The sequence below is a fragment of the Xiphophorus hellerii genome, chromosome 13, assembly GCF_003331165.1.
Source record: "Xiphophorus hellerii strain 12219 chromosome 13, Xiphophorus_hellerii-4.1, whole genome shotgun sequence".
Classification (NCBI taxonomy): Eukaryota; Metazoa; Chordata; class Actinopteri; order Cyprinodontiformes; family Poeciliidae; genus Xiphophorus; species Xiphophorus hellerii.
Window position 1 is genome coordinate 8,828,730 of NC_045684.1, and position 16,615 is coordinate 8,845,344.

A 16,615-nucleotide genomic window follows, 5' to 3' on the forward strand; every position below is an offset into this window, starting at 1 on the left:
TGCAGTATCCAACCTGAATCCCTCCAACGAGGCCACGCTTCCCCGCTTGCTGCCGAATGTCTACAGGGATGCAGTGGGACGCAGACGGATGCTCACCATATACCAGACCCCCAGGATGATGGTTCCTGTGCGGACATGGCAGCACAGGCAGCAGCTTGTGGAGTACCAGCGGTCCCACGGGGACATCATCATCTTGTCTGTGAACATTTACACGCAGGGTCGGTGACGGGTCGGGTTGGGAAGGAAAGCAGTCGCCTCGTCGTCCGAGCCACGTCCGCCGAGCGCCGAGTCTCGCCGAGAAATGACGAGAATCATCCGCTGTTGGTCTTTCGGTTGTTTACTCGTCGCTCGAGCGGATTATAAACGCGCCGCCGCGTCAAGTTCGACGCCATCTGAGGCGGAAAGCGGAAATCTGATTCCAAATTAAAAGCTGAATTTCACATTGAAGCAAAAATGTTTTAAGAAATTTCTCGAATAGGGAATCTTTGAAATTTTATAACCAACACAGTTTCAGTGTACTTTTTATTCTTCAGGTGAAGGAAAGAACTATTTAGCTGGTATCAGTCGAATTGTGAACTTTACTCAGAAGCTGAAACTTCTTTAAGAAAGGAAAATTAACAGGCAGGGTCCCCGAGGTCAAACGTCCACATGAGAAAATATGAAGTTTCTTTCCAAGTTCAAAATCCAACATGACTGACATCAATATAATTTAGTGATAACACTTTAATTGTACATTGTAGCAGACACTTGTGAATGGGCCCCATATGAATATTTTTTTAATTTTTTTGCATTGGTTGATTATTAACTGGCCCTGGGGTCAATTGACTTCTTTGGGGTGAACAAACACAGCAACACAGGCCAACATTTTTATTTTTTTGAGGGGAAGGATCTATTTTTTGGAGACCACAGATACAACAGAAATTAATCTAGCTTGCAGACCCCATTCAAGTTTTGGTCTAATTACTTCAGCTAAAGTTATTTTGAAGAGTACTTCCGGTGGTAATCTGTGCTACCTTGATTGAACAACCTCGGTCATGGTGACGATAAACACCCGAAAGGAGTTGGACTCAAATCCGATTATGTAATGCGTGATTTCGAGAAAGTTACTGAGCGGATTAAACTCAGAACACGAATCTGGAAATTATGGGCCAATTCAGAGGTGGGGACTCGAGTCACATGACTTGGACTCGAGTCAGACTCGAGTCGTTAAAATCACGACTTGAGACTTGACTTGAAAAAATGCTCAAAGACTCGGACTTGACTTTGACTTTCATGCCATTGACTTGGGACTTGACTCGACTTGAAGCTGTTTACTTGAAAAGACTTGATATTTTTTACTCAAAGTCTTAAAATTTAAAACACATTATTTATAAAGTGGCGTCATTAATTAATTTCACTCATTCCGTATCAATATGCGCAGACCGTCACTATGTTTTTCCTCTCTCCTTATGTATGTACGTGTACGTAGCTGCAGCACAACCAATCAAATTAACAGGATTTGGACGTTTAAAAAAACGCGGCAAAGTTACAGAGCTCAGGGAACGAAATACGAAATAACCGCTCGAATATGCTTCCGCGAGTAATTTCTTTTGGCTACGTAGGTTATGAACTTTCGACTAAAAAACGAACTGCAACTTGTAAAACATGCAAGAAGAGAATATCGGATGGAGATGCCACGACGTCCAACTTTGTCCGGCATTTGAAGCTTCACAAAGATCGGTAGGTGGCACTTTTCTTTTGCTGTAAGATAGTTGACTTTAGCTAACTTCGTGTTAGCATGTGTACTCCGGGTTAAATTGGTGATGATTTACCATAAATCCGGTCCTTCAAATGCCTCCACAAATAATGTGCACCGTGTTAGCTCAGGAAGCCGGTGGATAGTGAGCGGGGCTCCGGAACAGAAAGCAGATTCTGGACCTGAACACAGGGAACAGAGTCTCTCTGTCCCATCATGATGATGAGCCGGGTCTAGTATCATCTAAGGATGGTTGGTGTATTTGAAGACATCTACGTTGGGAAATTATATTGACAATATATTGTTTACTGCAGTCAGTGCATTAAGTCAACTGTTTTTGACGTAATGCACTGACCGGCGTGACTGTCACATGTGGCACAGAACCCATTTCCAAGTAGTATAGCTTTGCTGGGAAAAAAAAAAAAAGACCAAATACAGTGACTGTCCCAAATAAATTTTGTGTTTAGAATATCTGTCCCATATTTACGGAGGACTGAAACTAACATACTTAGAAATAAAAGCAGAAAAATAAATGCACCAGACCTTCCTGAGTTTACTTGTGATAACTTCATTTATACTTATTTCATTTTTTGAAAACTATGATTGTTGTAGTGTTGATGTTTATTTATGAATAGAAGGAGTAAACTGAAGTCAAATGTAATTCATGAATGGCTGTAATTTATTTTCTGACATCTGTTTACTTCTGACAGATTTGAAGAATACCAGATGAATAAGAGGATCACAAATGAACCTCAAATACGTATTTTAAAAGAACAAATGGTCTAATATTTGAATTTTATGTATAATTGCAAATTATATATAAAAAAAATAAAATAAAAACGACTCGAAATGACTTGAAATTAAAGGTTCCTGACTTGAGACTTGACTCGACTTTTGCCTGTCTTTACTTGAGACTTGACTCGGACTTGAGGACAGAGACTTGAGACTTACTTGAGACTTGCAACACAGTGACTTGGTCACACCTCTGGGTCAATTCTTTACCCAGATCCGTTTATTTATTTATTTATTTATTTACCGTTGAAGCTGTGTTAAAAGATAAAGCAGTCTAACATCGCTATTTAAGGCGTAATATTTCACATGGCAAATAATTGATAGAAGAGTAATAGAAAACCAACAGACGCAGCGGTCATCACATGCTGTTCGAACAGGTGATTCAATGTAATTGAACTTTAAATGTTCAGACTGGGCGGCGTGGACAACCGCCCAGGGCATCATCATGTGGGCCGCATCATGATGAAGTGACTGTATCTATACTGAAATAATATATTCTGGACACCTTTTATATATATATTTAAAAAACCTGTACTTTCTTTGGCACTTTTTCAGATGGTGGGTAGTAGGGAATTTTCCATAAAAAAAGAAATCTATAAAACGATCTGTATTTTCAGTCTGCAAAATGAAACAAAACTACTAAACATAGCCATAAATAACTGTTTTTATCTGATGAAGCAGCCTAATAAACATCTTAGAAGGAAGTTTCAATGAAATGCATTAAAAAAATAAACATTTTGGTGCAAGTCAAAAATTCCCTAAAATTAGATATTTTAAAAAACAAACAAAAAATCCCTGTTTTCTACCACCAATATCTATGAAACTATTAAAGATGGCCAAAATGGATGACTTTATATTATTCAGCGGCCTAATTTATCTTTAGTAGAGAAGTTTTATTTATTTGTATGAAAGATACAAATTTGAGAAGTGGTCAAAAAAATACACAATTTTGTCAATTTTTGAATTTTTTTTCCGTCGGTCAAATTAGCTCTGGTAGCATTTTTGTGGCCTAATAAATCTTTATTAAACAGTCCCAGACCCCTACAAAAAATTGAGCTTGTTAAGATTACATAGTCGGCTGGAAAAAATAGCTTTTGGGGCTTGGTTTCCAAAAGCCCCAAAAGCCTCCGTCATAATCGCCCTTTAGCCATTTCCCGAATCAGAAGCTACAATCGGAAGCCAAATTCAGCTTTGATCCAGACGGTCAGTTAGGATCGCCGCCACAGTTAGAGGACTGGACTGACGTTTCCTTCTGTGCAGTCCGGTTCTGTTTAGGATCCTGCTCATCATGCTATTAATGGTTTTAACCACAGTGCAAAGCAGCATCCGTGTCTCTCCATGTTTTAGACCAAACATGAAGGGAAACTTGACCAAGGGAAGCTAGTACAGTTAGCCACTGTGCTAGCCTAGCATAAAACCGCCACTTCCTGGACATACAATTATCACGTTTAAACAAGATACGTATCACGTCTAAGATAAGTATCACGCTATAACGTGATGGCACTCTAAATATTTTTTTTCCTGTGTGATAGCAATGCGCTTCCATACAAATCAAACCAAAATTAATACTGTTCCATCTGAGGACAGTCGGGAATAAAACCCACTTCCGTTTTTCAGTTGAATGTGTTTGGCTCATTTGTCTACACTGGGCCACACATATATACAAGCATGAACAGCAGCCTAATAGGATTAAAGATAAAAAAGTGTGTAACACCCCCAGCCCCAAATGAAGGATTGTGGCTTTACTGATGAACGTGAGGTTTATTGGAAAGTTAACCCTGAGTTTCATTGTAATAGCTGTATGCACAAACACACACCACCCACACACCCACACACACACACACACACACACACAAAGGACAGTGTAAGCTACAAAAACACAACCAGAACATTTCAACTAAAAATAATATTCACCTCTAAAAATATCAACTCTAATTCAAAACTATGCCCTAGTGTTTATATACAACAAATTCACAATTTCAATCGATTACAAAATTAGAACCATCCTTATTTACAAAACAAACATACCTTGTGCCTCTATCAAGGGGTTCGCTAATAACTAGACACATTTTAACACGTTGTTGTAACTTGTCTTCTGTTCCTTTCTGTCGTTAAGCTGCCATTCTACAACATATATAGAGCAAAAATAAAAATAAAATAACATCAAATCAAAAACTGGAAGTCATATGTTATACAAAATAAAACGAGATAAAGGAAAAAAGCCCTTAAGATGTCTAAATGAGAAACGGCCACAGTTTAACCTGAGTTCATCAAACACTTTTCCTCACAAAAACCTCTTTTGATGAGGAAAACACTGTTGAGCAGATTCAATGGGAAACCAGGTGATTGTGTTTTGCACATTGTTAAGCCCATATCAATTACAGCCACATTGGCAGAAACTAGTCTAATATGTTGGGAAAAGTTTCATTTGTCTTAATATGAACGAATTTATTTGGAAATGTTTTAATGGTTTGAAACATCTCCTTTACTAGAAGGTGGGAATCACTTCAGAGCTTTTCCTGGTTACCATAGCAATAGCAACTAATGCGACACTTCTACCTGACTGATGATGTCACTAGGATCAGATGCTTTGTGTCATAGAGCTATGACATCAGCTCTGAAACCTCTTAAATAGTTTGTCACTTGTGTTCTAGAGCCAGACTTGCAGAACCCAGCGGATTTATAGTTAATTGTTCTCTTTTCATTGTTAGACAGAAACGGAAGATGGATTCCCGTCAATTACCTAAGATTATTAATCCTTTGCTAAGGACAAGACAGAAGACGGAACCGAATGAAGAATCGAACCGACTTCGAGAACAGGAAGAATCTTTAAACACCTATGTTTCTTACTGGACTAAATACACTAAAGATACGGAACCTGAAAGAAAAATGACGGAAAGACTGCTGAGCCAAAGAGCTCCCTACGCGTCCACAGCTTATTACAGCGAGGTTTCTGGAAAAGACAAACTGTTTAAAAAGCCTTTAAAAGTAAAAGAAATGGCTAAGCGGGAGTCAAATGAAGGCTTTCCGCCTATATTTCAAAACACGCGTCCTGAAAAGGTTCCATCTCAACAGGATTGCAAGAAAATTGTTTATAACAATCTGGATGAAATAAAGAAAAAAGAAACTGCTAGTTACATCCTTTTGGAGGAAAAGCGTCGTGCAGAGAGGGCCAAGCAGCATTTACACCAAAAGTTACAAGAGGAACAAGAGAGGGAGAAGAAAGATAAAATGAAACAGATTCTGACTGATACATGGGACACCCAGGTTCAATATAAAAAGCAGAAAAACATGGAGAAGGCTGAAATTGAAAGGCAACAAATGGCTGCCATAATGCAGTCAGATAGACTGCATAAAAATGAAGAAATGGAAATGAAGAGACAGAAGAAAGAGAAAAGCCGGAATTTTTTGAGACATAATGGCTCAACTTAACCAAAAAGAGCAAAAGAAATCTAGAGGGGACAGTTTAAAGAATATATTAAAGAAAGAAACTGATTATGATGTTCTTTTACACAATAAGCAATGCAACAAGATGGCCAAGGATGAAGTTACCAAATTATCACATCAAATACAGCAGCAGAGAAGAAAACTCCGAAGCAAAAACCTCTGGCTGATGAATTGGCTACTAGACATCAGTACATTGATGACAAGGACAGGAGTCGTGAAATACGTCAAAAATTAGTGTACAACCAACTGTCCCTAATAAAGAAGAAAGAAGACGCGAAAAGGACAATTATGGAAGATAGGTCATTGAAAGAAATGAAACATCGGGAAGCTGCAGAGCAGAAGCTTGAAAAACTGGCGAAAGAGAAAAAAGCTGCAGCTACCAAGTCTCTGACCGACTCGTGGGATTATCAGATACGACGCAAACAGCAGGAGAAGAAGGAACTTCGTGAGGCTGAGAGGAAAGACATGTTATCCTTAATTGAGTTAGAGAGAGTGTGTGGAGGTGAACGTATTAAAAGTATCCATCTTGACAAATGCAAACAGCCTGTTTATGACGACGTTAAGGAGACTCTGCCAGCAGCAAGACCAGAGAGAAGTTGCTCCAAGTCCTGTGAGGGAAGAACGACGTATTCTGACAAACATGATGAAGGAAAAACCAGCAAGGTTTGCAGACCTTCACTGAGCTGTCAGAAAGTTACCAATACCAATACTGTCAAACTTCCCTCACTAAACTCCAAATCTGTGCACGTCTCTAAGAATTGCCAACAGAGTTCTAAAAAAGGAAAATTCCCATCCAAGGAAGTTTGGGATGCCGCTCTTAGGCTGCCGGCCACATGAACCGACAAGCAGAAGAAGATGGATGGATGGATGGACGGACGGACGGATGGATGGATGGACAGACGGACGGATGGATGGACGGATAGATGGATGGATGGACGGATGGATGGATGGATGGATGGATGGACGGATAGATGGATGGACGGACTGATGGATGGATAGATGGATGGATGGATGGACGGATAGATGGATGGACGGACGGATGGCTCTTCAAACCAGTCTTTCCTTTTCTCTTCAGCCTGTCTGTGAAAACAGCGGCTTTCACTTATCATTTACAAAACATCTTTGTAATATTTTCCGTTAGCAACGTCAGACATATGAGGCCTTAGCTTTGAAGGTAGCATAAGTCATTTTAACAAAAGGTTTTCTCTGGGTGCTCCAGTTTTCCTACAAAAACAATAGACAGACAGACAGACAGACAGACAGACATTGTCTGTAATTTTATTTATTAGTAAAATTAAGTAATCCTTCTTCAAATATAAGTTTTCTCTGGGTGCTCCAGTTTCTCTAAAAACACAAGTGACAGACAGACAGACAGACAGACATTGTAATTTGCTCTCTTAGTAAAATCAACTAATCTTGCTTTAAACTAAAGTTTTCTCCGGAGCTCCGGTTTCTCTACAAACACAAATGACAGACATACAGACAAACAGATAGATATTGTCTGTAATTTTGTCTATTAGTTAAATAATTCTACTTTAAACATAAATTCTCTCCGGGTCTCTACAAACATGATGCTACATAGGTTAGCTAGCTAAAATAGATAGGTCTATCAATAGGTAGGCAGGTAGAAAGATACCTGCCTACCTATTGATAGACAGGCAGGTATACCTACCTGTCTATTAGGTAGGTATACCTGTCAGTGCATAAGACTGACATGACATCATAAACATGACATAACATCTGTCATGAACATGAAGGAGTCTTTATGAATGTTCATGACTGTTGTCATGAAGTGTCATTCGGTAAATAATGACACTTTTAATGCAAAGCTGCATTAAAAGTGCCAACTTCGCATTATTTTGAAAATAAAGTCACTTTAATGCAAGGTTGGCACTTTTAATGGACTTTCACTGCAACTTCTAGAGCAACTTTGCATTAAAAGTGTCATAATAATAACATTAAAAGACAAGGACAGAACTGTATTAAATTGAATATATATATATAATGATGACATTAAAAGTGTCATTATTTCGACACTTTAATGTCATAATTAAAAGTGTGAGGCCTTTTAATTATGACAATTAAAATGAAAAGGCCTCACACCATATATATATTAAGTTATATATATATATATGATGTCATTATATACAGTATGTATATATATATATATACTGTATATATATATAATGACATTAAAAGTGTCATTATTACGACACTTTTAATGTCATATTTAATAGTGTGAGGCATTTTAATTATGACAATTAAAATTAAAAGGCCTCACACCTTATATATATTAACTTATATATTAAATTATATATATATATATATATTAATTATAATATATTATTATATATTATATTATCATATAATAATATATATATATACTGTATATATATAATGACATTAAAATTGTCATTATTATGACACTTTTAATGTCATAATTAAATGTTTGAGGCCTTTAATTATGACAATTAAAATTAAAAGGCCTCACACCTTATATATATATATATATATATATATATATATATATATATATATATATAATATATATATATATATATATATATATAATGTCATTATATACAGTATGTATATATATATATACACTGCCTGGCCAAAAAAAAAGTCGCCACCTGGATTTAACTAAGCAAATAGGTACAAGCCTCCTATTGGATAAGTACTGCATAGGCATCTTTCAGCTGGCAACAAGTTATTTAACCCCAGCTGATGCAATGAGTAACTCCTCATTTCTTAAACAACCATGGCAAAAGACACATCCTGTGGTCGTGGAAAAGACGTTAGTCTGTTTAAGAAGGGTCAAATCATTGGCATGCATCAAGCAGAGAAAACATTTAAGGAGATTGCAGAAACTACTAGAATTGGGTTAAGAACTGTCCAACGCATCATTAAAAACTGGAAGGATGGTGGGGAACCATCGTCTTCCAGGAAGAAATGTGGTCGGTAAAAATCCTGAACGATCGTGATTGGCGATTACTTAAACGTTTGGTCAAATCAAATCGAAGAAAAACAACAGCAGAACTCAGGAGTATGTTTAATTGTGAACGCAAAAGCATTTCCACACGCACAATGCGAAGGGAACTCAAGGGGTTGGGATTGAACAGCTGTGTAGCCGTAAGAAAACCTCTAATCAGAAAGGCTAACCAGAAAAAAAGGCTTCAATTTGCTAGGGAGCATAAAGATTGGACTCTGGAGGAATGGAAGAGGGTCATGTGGTCTGATGAGTCCAGATTTACCCTGTTCCAGAGTGATGGGCGCATCAGGGTAAGAAGAGAGGCAGGTGAAGTGATGCACCCATCATGCCTAGTGCCTACTGTACAAGCCTGTGGGGGCAGTGCTATGATCTGGGGTTGCTGCAGTTGGTCAGGTCTAGGTTCAGCAACATTGTGTGCCCAAAGAATGAGGTCAGCTGACTACCTGAATATACTGAATGACCAGGTTATTCCATCAATGGATTTTGTCTTCCCAAATGGAACGGGCATATTCCAAGATGACAATGCCGGGATTCATCGGGCTCACATTGTGACAGAGTGGTTCAGGGAGCATGAGACATCTTTTTCACACATGGATTGGCCACCACAGAGTCCAGACCTTAACCCCATTGAGAATCTTTGGGATGTGCTGGAGAAGGCTTTGCGCAGTGGTCAGACTCTCCCATCATCAATACAAGATCTTGGTGAAAGATTAATGCAACACTGGATGGAAATAAACCTTTGACACTGCAGAAGCTTATTGAAACAATGCCACAGCGAATGCGGGCTGTAATCAAAGCTAAAGGCGGTCCAACAAAATATTAGAGAGTGTGACCATTTTTTGGTGGTGACCTTTTTTTTTGGCCAGGCAGTGTATATACTGTATATATATAATGACATTAAAAGTGTCATTATTATGACACTTTTAATGAATTAAAAGTTTGAGGCCTTTAATTATGACAATTAAAATTAAAAGGCCTCACACCTTATATATATTAACTATATATATATATATAATAATATATTAATTAAATATATATATATTATATTATTATATAATAATAATAAAAATATATATATAATATATATAATATATATATATATATATATATAGCTGGTTGGATAGCTCAATAGATAAGGCATCAGTATATCAGTATAGTCTGGGTCCTTAGGCAAGACCGTTCAAGCTACTGCCTACCTCATACCATGAGAGACACAAAAATGCATAACATGCCGGCTCAGACGTCGCCCGGCCAAACAAGGTCTGCGTCAGGTGTTGGGGAACCAGAGCACCTTGATGACAAATGGGCTACTGGAACAAGACGGAAATGGGCGAGAGATGAAAATGTGGATCTGTTGGAATGCTACTACTCAAGTAACCCTAATCAGAGAGGTTACATGCAAAGACTGGTGAAGGAATGGTTACTTCGACATCCCCAGTCAACACTAAGCGCTAAACAACTAGTAGCTCAGTGTTCCAACATCCGCAAACGGCAACTGCTATCACAACTTGAGATTGACGAGATACAACACAAATGCTACGGCAAAAAGGAGGAACCTGGATGTCAGAACTGTGACATGTAGTTAAGTCCCCACCCAGTCAGGGGATACACGGCCCCCCGAATCAGAGCGAATCAGAGCTGAACGAGACGGCTGCTGACCTGAGAGAGAAAATCATGACCCGAATGACAACCAGACCTTCTCGGCGCCAATTACAACGGCTGAGTGAAGTACCATCAGAGATCATTGAGAATGTGAATGCAGCATTGAATATTATACCATTGAATAGCAATACCAAGCGACTGCAACATCAGGAAAAAGGAGCACGAGAAACTAGAGAAATACCAGGGCCTCAGGGAGGAACTGGAGAGGGCCTGGAAGGTGAAGGTCATCGGGGCCCTCGGGGCAGTCACCCCCAATCTGGACCAATGGCTACAACAGATCCCAGGAACAACATCAGACATCTCAGTCCAGAAATGCAGTCCTTGCACAGCCAAGATACTGCGCAGAACCCTCAAGCTCCCAGGCCTCTGGTAGAGGACCTGAGCTCAGAGGATAAGAGGATAAGAGCGGGTGGTTCTTATCAGAGGATAAGAACCACCCGCTCTTATGGGTGGGTGAGAAGGGAATTTTTTTTTTATATACTGTATATAATGACATTAAAAGTGTCATAATAATGACAATTAAAAGTGTGAGGCCTTTAATTATGACAATTAAAAGGCTTCACACCTTATATACATTAATTTCCCAAATCTCTCTGGAGTCACTTAAATAATGTCCAACTAAAGAACAGAACAGAATGTTAGGATGTTTCTGTGTGAACAAAAAGGTGTTTGGTACTGAAACTATGACAGGCCCACTTCATGAACTGTGAACTGAAATAGTAAAACTCGACTCATCATGTCTACTTTTCTATAAATGGACAAACATTCTTGTAAAAAAGGCCAACAGCCGCATAATGTTCAAATAAAAATAAGGGTAATTAAATTTCTAAGTATGATTTTCAAATAAAGTTCAGGTTAATGACTAGTTTTCACTAGTCATTAACCTGAACTTCTACCTTGATAATAAACTGGTTTTAGGTTTATTAATCCTATGAATTTAGGAAAAAGTTCTTCAATGACTTTAAATGCAGTTTTGAGTAGATTTGATTTTAATTTCTGGGAGAGCAGATCACACCAGGACTGTCTCTCCACAGCTGCTTGTGTCTCATTAATGTTGGCAGGTATGATGTGATCTTGAGATTCTGTTTCAAACTGAGTTTATACACCTCTGGAAAACATTTAAAGTTTCTCTGATTTGACTCTTTATAGGTATATGTTTGAGTAAAATGAATATTGTTTACTCTATGAATTACTGACAACATATTTCTTCATTCTGTTTGTGAATGTATGTAAATAAGCAGTTAGATTTAGAAAACTGCACCAGCAAATATCTTTTCATGGGTCTTAGCCTTACTGGGGGCTAAGCACCCCTAAAAGTCAGATCCTAGACTGGTTCTGACTTTTAGGTCTGATCTAAAAGTTCAGACCTGAATGAGTGACATCATTCATTCTGTGGAAAAACAGATTGCTCTTATGGATGCAGTAGATGATGTTTTTAAAGAGCGATCCAGTCAGGAAATGTCAGTAAAACGTTTGTTTGTTCAATGCCATGTGGAGCCTGAGATCTCATACTTTGATCTCAGGCCTTATTATTATTATTATTATATACTTGGGATCATGGCTCAGATTGAATACACCAAAAAACTTGAAAAAGTAATTGCCTTACACTGAAGAGGATTTGATCTTGATAATGTGCATTTCAAGAAGCCAACCACAGACAAGTGAGCTGTTGGCTCCAGATCTGTTGGCTCCAGATCAGCAGGATTCATGTCATGAAGTAACTTTTTCACTCGCCAGACATTGAACCAACAGAGAACTAGATTACATCACAAGTGGTAAAAAACCAAGAAATGTAGATGACTTGTTAAATAGTACAGCTCTGGAATGGAATCCATCTCTGATATTTAGCAGTGTATATCAATGGGGTCAACTCCATACACTTCATTCATTTAATCATAGAACAAAGTGATTACACAATTAATGAGTAGTACAGGGACGCTCGCTATTATTCAGTTTATAGAGTGAAAGGAGTTTTCCTGACTTTTTTTTTTCCCCCATGTTTGATTTGAAACAGAACAGATCAGAGGTGGGGACTCGAGTCACATGACTTGGACTCGAGTCAGACTCGAGTCGTTAAAATCACGACTTGAGACTTGACTTGAAAAAATGCTCAAAGACTCGGACTTGACTTTGACTTTCATGCCATTGACTTGGGACTTGACTCGACTTGAAGCTGTTTACTTGAAAAGACTTGATATTTTTTACTCAAAGTCTTAAAATTTAAAACACATTATTTATAAAGTGGCGTCATTAATTAATTTCACTCATTCCGTATCAATATGCGCAGACCGTCACTATGTTTTTCCTCTCTCCTTATGTATGTATGTGTACGTAGCTGCAGCACAACCAATCAAATTAACAGGATTTGGACGTTTAAAAAAACGCGGCAAAGTTACAGAGCTCAGGGAACGAAATAGAAATAACCGCTCGAATATGCTTCCGCGAGTAATTTCTTTTGGCTACGTAGGTTATGAACTTTCGACTAAAAAACGAACTGCAACTTGTAAAACATGCAAGAAGAGAATATCGGATGGAGATGCCACGACGTCCAACTTTGTCCGGCATTTGAAGCTTCACAGAGATCGGTAGGTGGCACTTTTCTTTTGCTGTAAGATAGTTGACTTTAGCTAACTTCGGGTTAGCATGTGTACTCCGGGTTAAATTGGTGATGATTTACCATAAATCCGGTCCTTCAAATGCCTCCACAAATAATGTGCACCGTGTTAGCTCAGGAAGCCGGTGGATAGTGAGCGGGGCTCCGGAACAGAAAGCAGATTCTGGACCTGAACACAGGGAACAGAGTCTCTCTGTCCCATCATGATGATGAGCCGGGTTTAGTATCATCTAAGGATGGTTGGTGTATTTGAAGACATCTACGTTGGGAAATTATATTGACAATATATTGTTTTGACAGGTCAGAGAAAAGAGGAAAAAACTGCTGTTATGGTTCTTTGTATTGTGCTGTGGAAATGTCAGCATTTTCGTCTTTTTGATTGAATATCAAGTTTAACAGAACTGGGCAATAAAGTGGTCCAATTTAAAAATGTTTTTTATACTTTGTGTTCAGCTACACATGTTCTATCATTTGAGATAAATACATATTTTAAAACGAACAAATGGTCTATTATTTGAATTTTTTGTATAATTGCAAATTATTAAAAAAAAAAATAAAATAAAAACGACTCGAAATGACTTGAAATTAAAGGTTCCTGACTTGAGACTTGACTCGACTTTTGCCTGTCTTTACTTGAGACTTGACTCGGACTTGAGGACAAAGACTTGAGACTTACTTGAGACTTGCAACACAGTGACTTGGTCACACCTCTGGAACAGATTCATAAAAGCTATAAGGATTCAAAATTTACTCAAATTTAAGATTTACACTTATTTTAAATAAAAGTACCGTATTTGCTATATCAATGTATCATGAGATAGTAAAAGTGGTATTCATTAGACGAAAGATAGAAAAACTGGCCTTTATTTAGTCTTTTTACATATGGCTTTAGCTTTTCTTTTATTACAAATAAGTTTTACAAAACGATTCTGAGGACTTCTGAATCAAGCAGAGGTGGAAAACAAAAAAAACAAAAACAAAACTAAGAGGCTGACAACAATGACGCGTTTGCCATCAGATGCCCCCAACTTTCAGCATGACTGCGGCTGAAAGACAGCAACCGGCCGTAAAAAAAAAAAAAGACAGCAAGAGAACATTTTGTCGACACACGGCAGCAAAACGGACGAGACGAACAAGATGGACAGAGGTGGTGACATTTTTTTTTCCCCCAGAATCACAGGAAGAAAAAGCAAGAACCGCGGAGTCGACGCGAGTCCCTTTCCTGTGCCTGACGAGGCTCATTTACATCACGACAGTTTACATCTCGTAGAGCTTCCAGCCGCTGGTCTGAAACCACCGACATCAGAGCAGGTTAAAAGAAGGCCGGTTCACCCCGTTCGGCCCAGTGTTGAGAAACAGTTACTCTCTGCACAGTGAGCGGCGCTCGTCAGCCGCCGCCACAGATTTCTAAACTTCATCAGTATTTTTCCTACAGGTCTAAGGACTAAATTACAGCTCCTTCAGTTATTTGATTCAGTGGAATTAGAAGACATTATCAGAAAGATCAAATGCATACATAGAAACCATCAACACCCCATCACATTAGATTGCACTGCATTAAAATTTCACTTTTCAAGGATCCACCAAACTGGCACATGATGTGTATTTAAAAAAAAAAAAAAAGTTGTTTTCGGACACGTTTTTTTTTTTTTCCTCCCTCCTGGTAAAGTTCGTCAACGGCGACCGTCGTTCCAAATCCCTGTCAGAGAAGGTGTTGCATAAGCAGGATGTGAAGTCTCTTGCATACGGAGGCGTCTCATGTCTCTCTCCTCGCCTTCTTCTTCTTCGCAGGTTTGGGCACTTGGCTCTCTTCGATTTTTTCTGTGGAAACGAGGCAAAGAACACCTTCAACGCATGAGGCAGAAAATTTAATCATGGAGAACTAGTCGTTTTGAAAAGTTGAAGCACAATAGAACTCTTGGATTACCAAAAAAAAAAAAAAAACAACTTTCTGTGATTTTCTTTTAGTTTTGCAATTTTTTGGGAACAAGTCTGACTTTTCAGCATTTAAAATGCCTAATCCAAGACATTTTGTACTTGCCTGACCAAATTACCCCGACTCCTATAATGAGCTCAGCAGATGAGCAGTTCCACCAGGTGTTTTGCTAATTGCTGCTGGCTAGTCTGAAGGAGCTGAGTGGAGAGTTGTAAAGGAGGGCCGCTCTGTGAGGCAGAAAGCTGGAAACTGAGGAGGAGCTACGTCTTAAAGGCGGAGCTAAGTCCTGCCAGGTGTTTGGCACAGGTGAATGGTTGCCATGGGAGATTAAAGTATTTATTGAAAATTTATGAAAGAAACACTCCAGATACGCTATAATGTAAAACAAAAAAAAATAAGTTGATTTATGATGATACTGTCCCTTTAATAACTCTTATTAATTGTCTTACAACTTTTCTTTTTTACCAAATAGAAAAATTAAAGCAAAATAGATTTTTAGTTGTTTACTTTGATAACAAAATTTACTGATTCGTTAGTTTTTACTTAGAAAAAGGTATGACTACACTGCAAGTATAATCAAAACATGCCTGAACAGCGCCCCCTTGAGAAGCATTGGACCAAGTGCGACGTTCTTACTTTGCTCTGTCGAAGCAGGAAGGTTGTTCTGCTTGTAAGCGGGCTCTCCATCGGTTGGCTTCTGTATAGCAAAAAATAAATAAATAAATATATATATATACTGTATATTAGAAATTCAGACTAGAAATAGAAACAATAAAGGTGCGTCGCATCGGTCAAGCAGAAAAGGGATGAACCTCAGTTTTTGGGTCACTCACTGTTCCTTTTACCTCACATCACACTCAGCGTAACAGAGGAAAACCAATAACTGTGTTACGTAAAATAAGAGCTTGGTACAATCAGATAAAGCACCGGCGGTACTGGAACAGTTCACCGAGACAACATCTTGCTCGTCATGTGAATCAATAACTTATTATCCAGCATTTCTTTAATAAACTGCAGCTATGAGTCATCCAGTGAATCACATCTGGTCCAGAAAATACGTCCCTTTGTTTGCAGCGGCTAATTTACCTGAATGTCAAGAGAGCTGACAGAATCAGTACCTGAGAATGTTGAACACCAAAAATGAAAGTGCGACTGCAGACCTGATATACAATTAATCTCATTTGTATTTAGACAATTACAAGAAAAAAAAAATCAATTGATTAAAAAAAAGTATTCTTAGCAATTTTTTTTTTTCAATCTGATTTGAAAGTATATTCCTATATTGTTCTTTAAGTGCCATAAATTTAAGGAGAAATAAGTGTGATTACATTTTTTTTTCCATAATAGAGCAACTGTACAATAATACTATTTTGTGTTCCAGCTAATCTGGACATGTTGCGCTGGATTGTTGGTGGCTATTAGCTATGTTTGCTACTA

The 16,615-nt window shown here is 38.2% G+C and overlaps 1 long non-coding RNA gene across 1 annotated transcript in view; it reads left to right on the forward strand.

The window, feature by feature from the left end:
* Nucleotides 1-15,577, forward strand: part of LOC116731070 (uncharacterized) — a 16,651-nt gene extending 1,074 nt beyond the window's left edge. The window contains exons 2-3 of the long non-coding RNA XR_004341529.1: nucleotides 6,179-6,185; nucleotides 15,421-15,577. This is a non-coding gene — a long non-coding RNA (uncharacterized LOC116731070). The remainder of the gene's footprint in view (nucleotides 1-6,178; nucleotides 6,186-15,420) is intronic.
* Nucleotides 15,578-16,615: the final 1,038 nt, after the last annotated feature.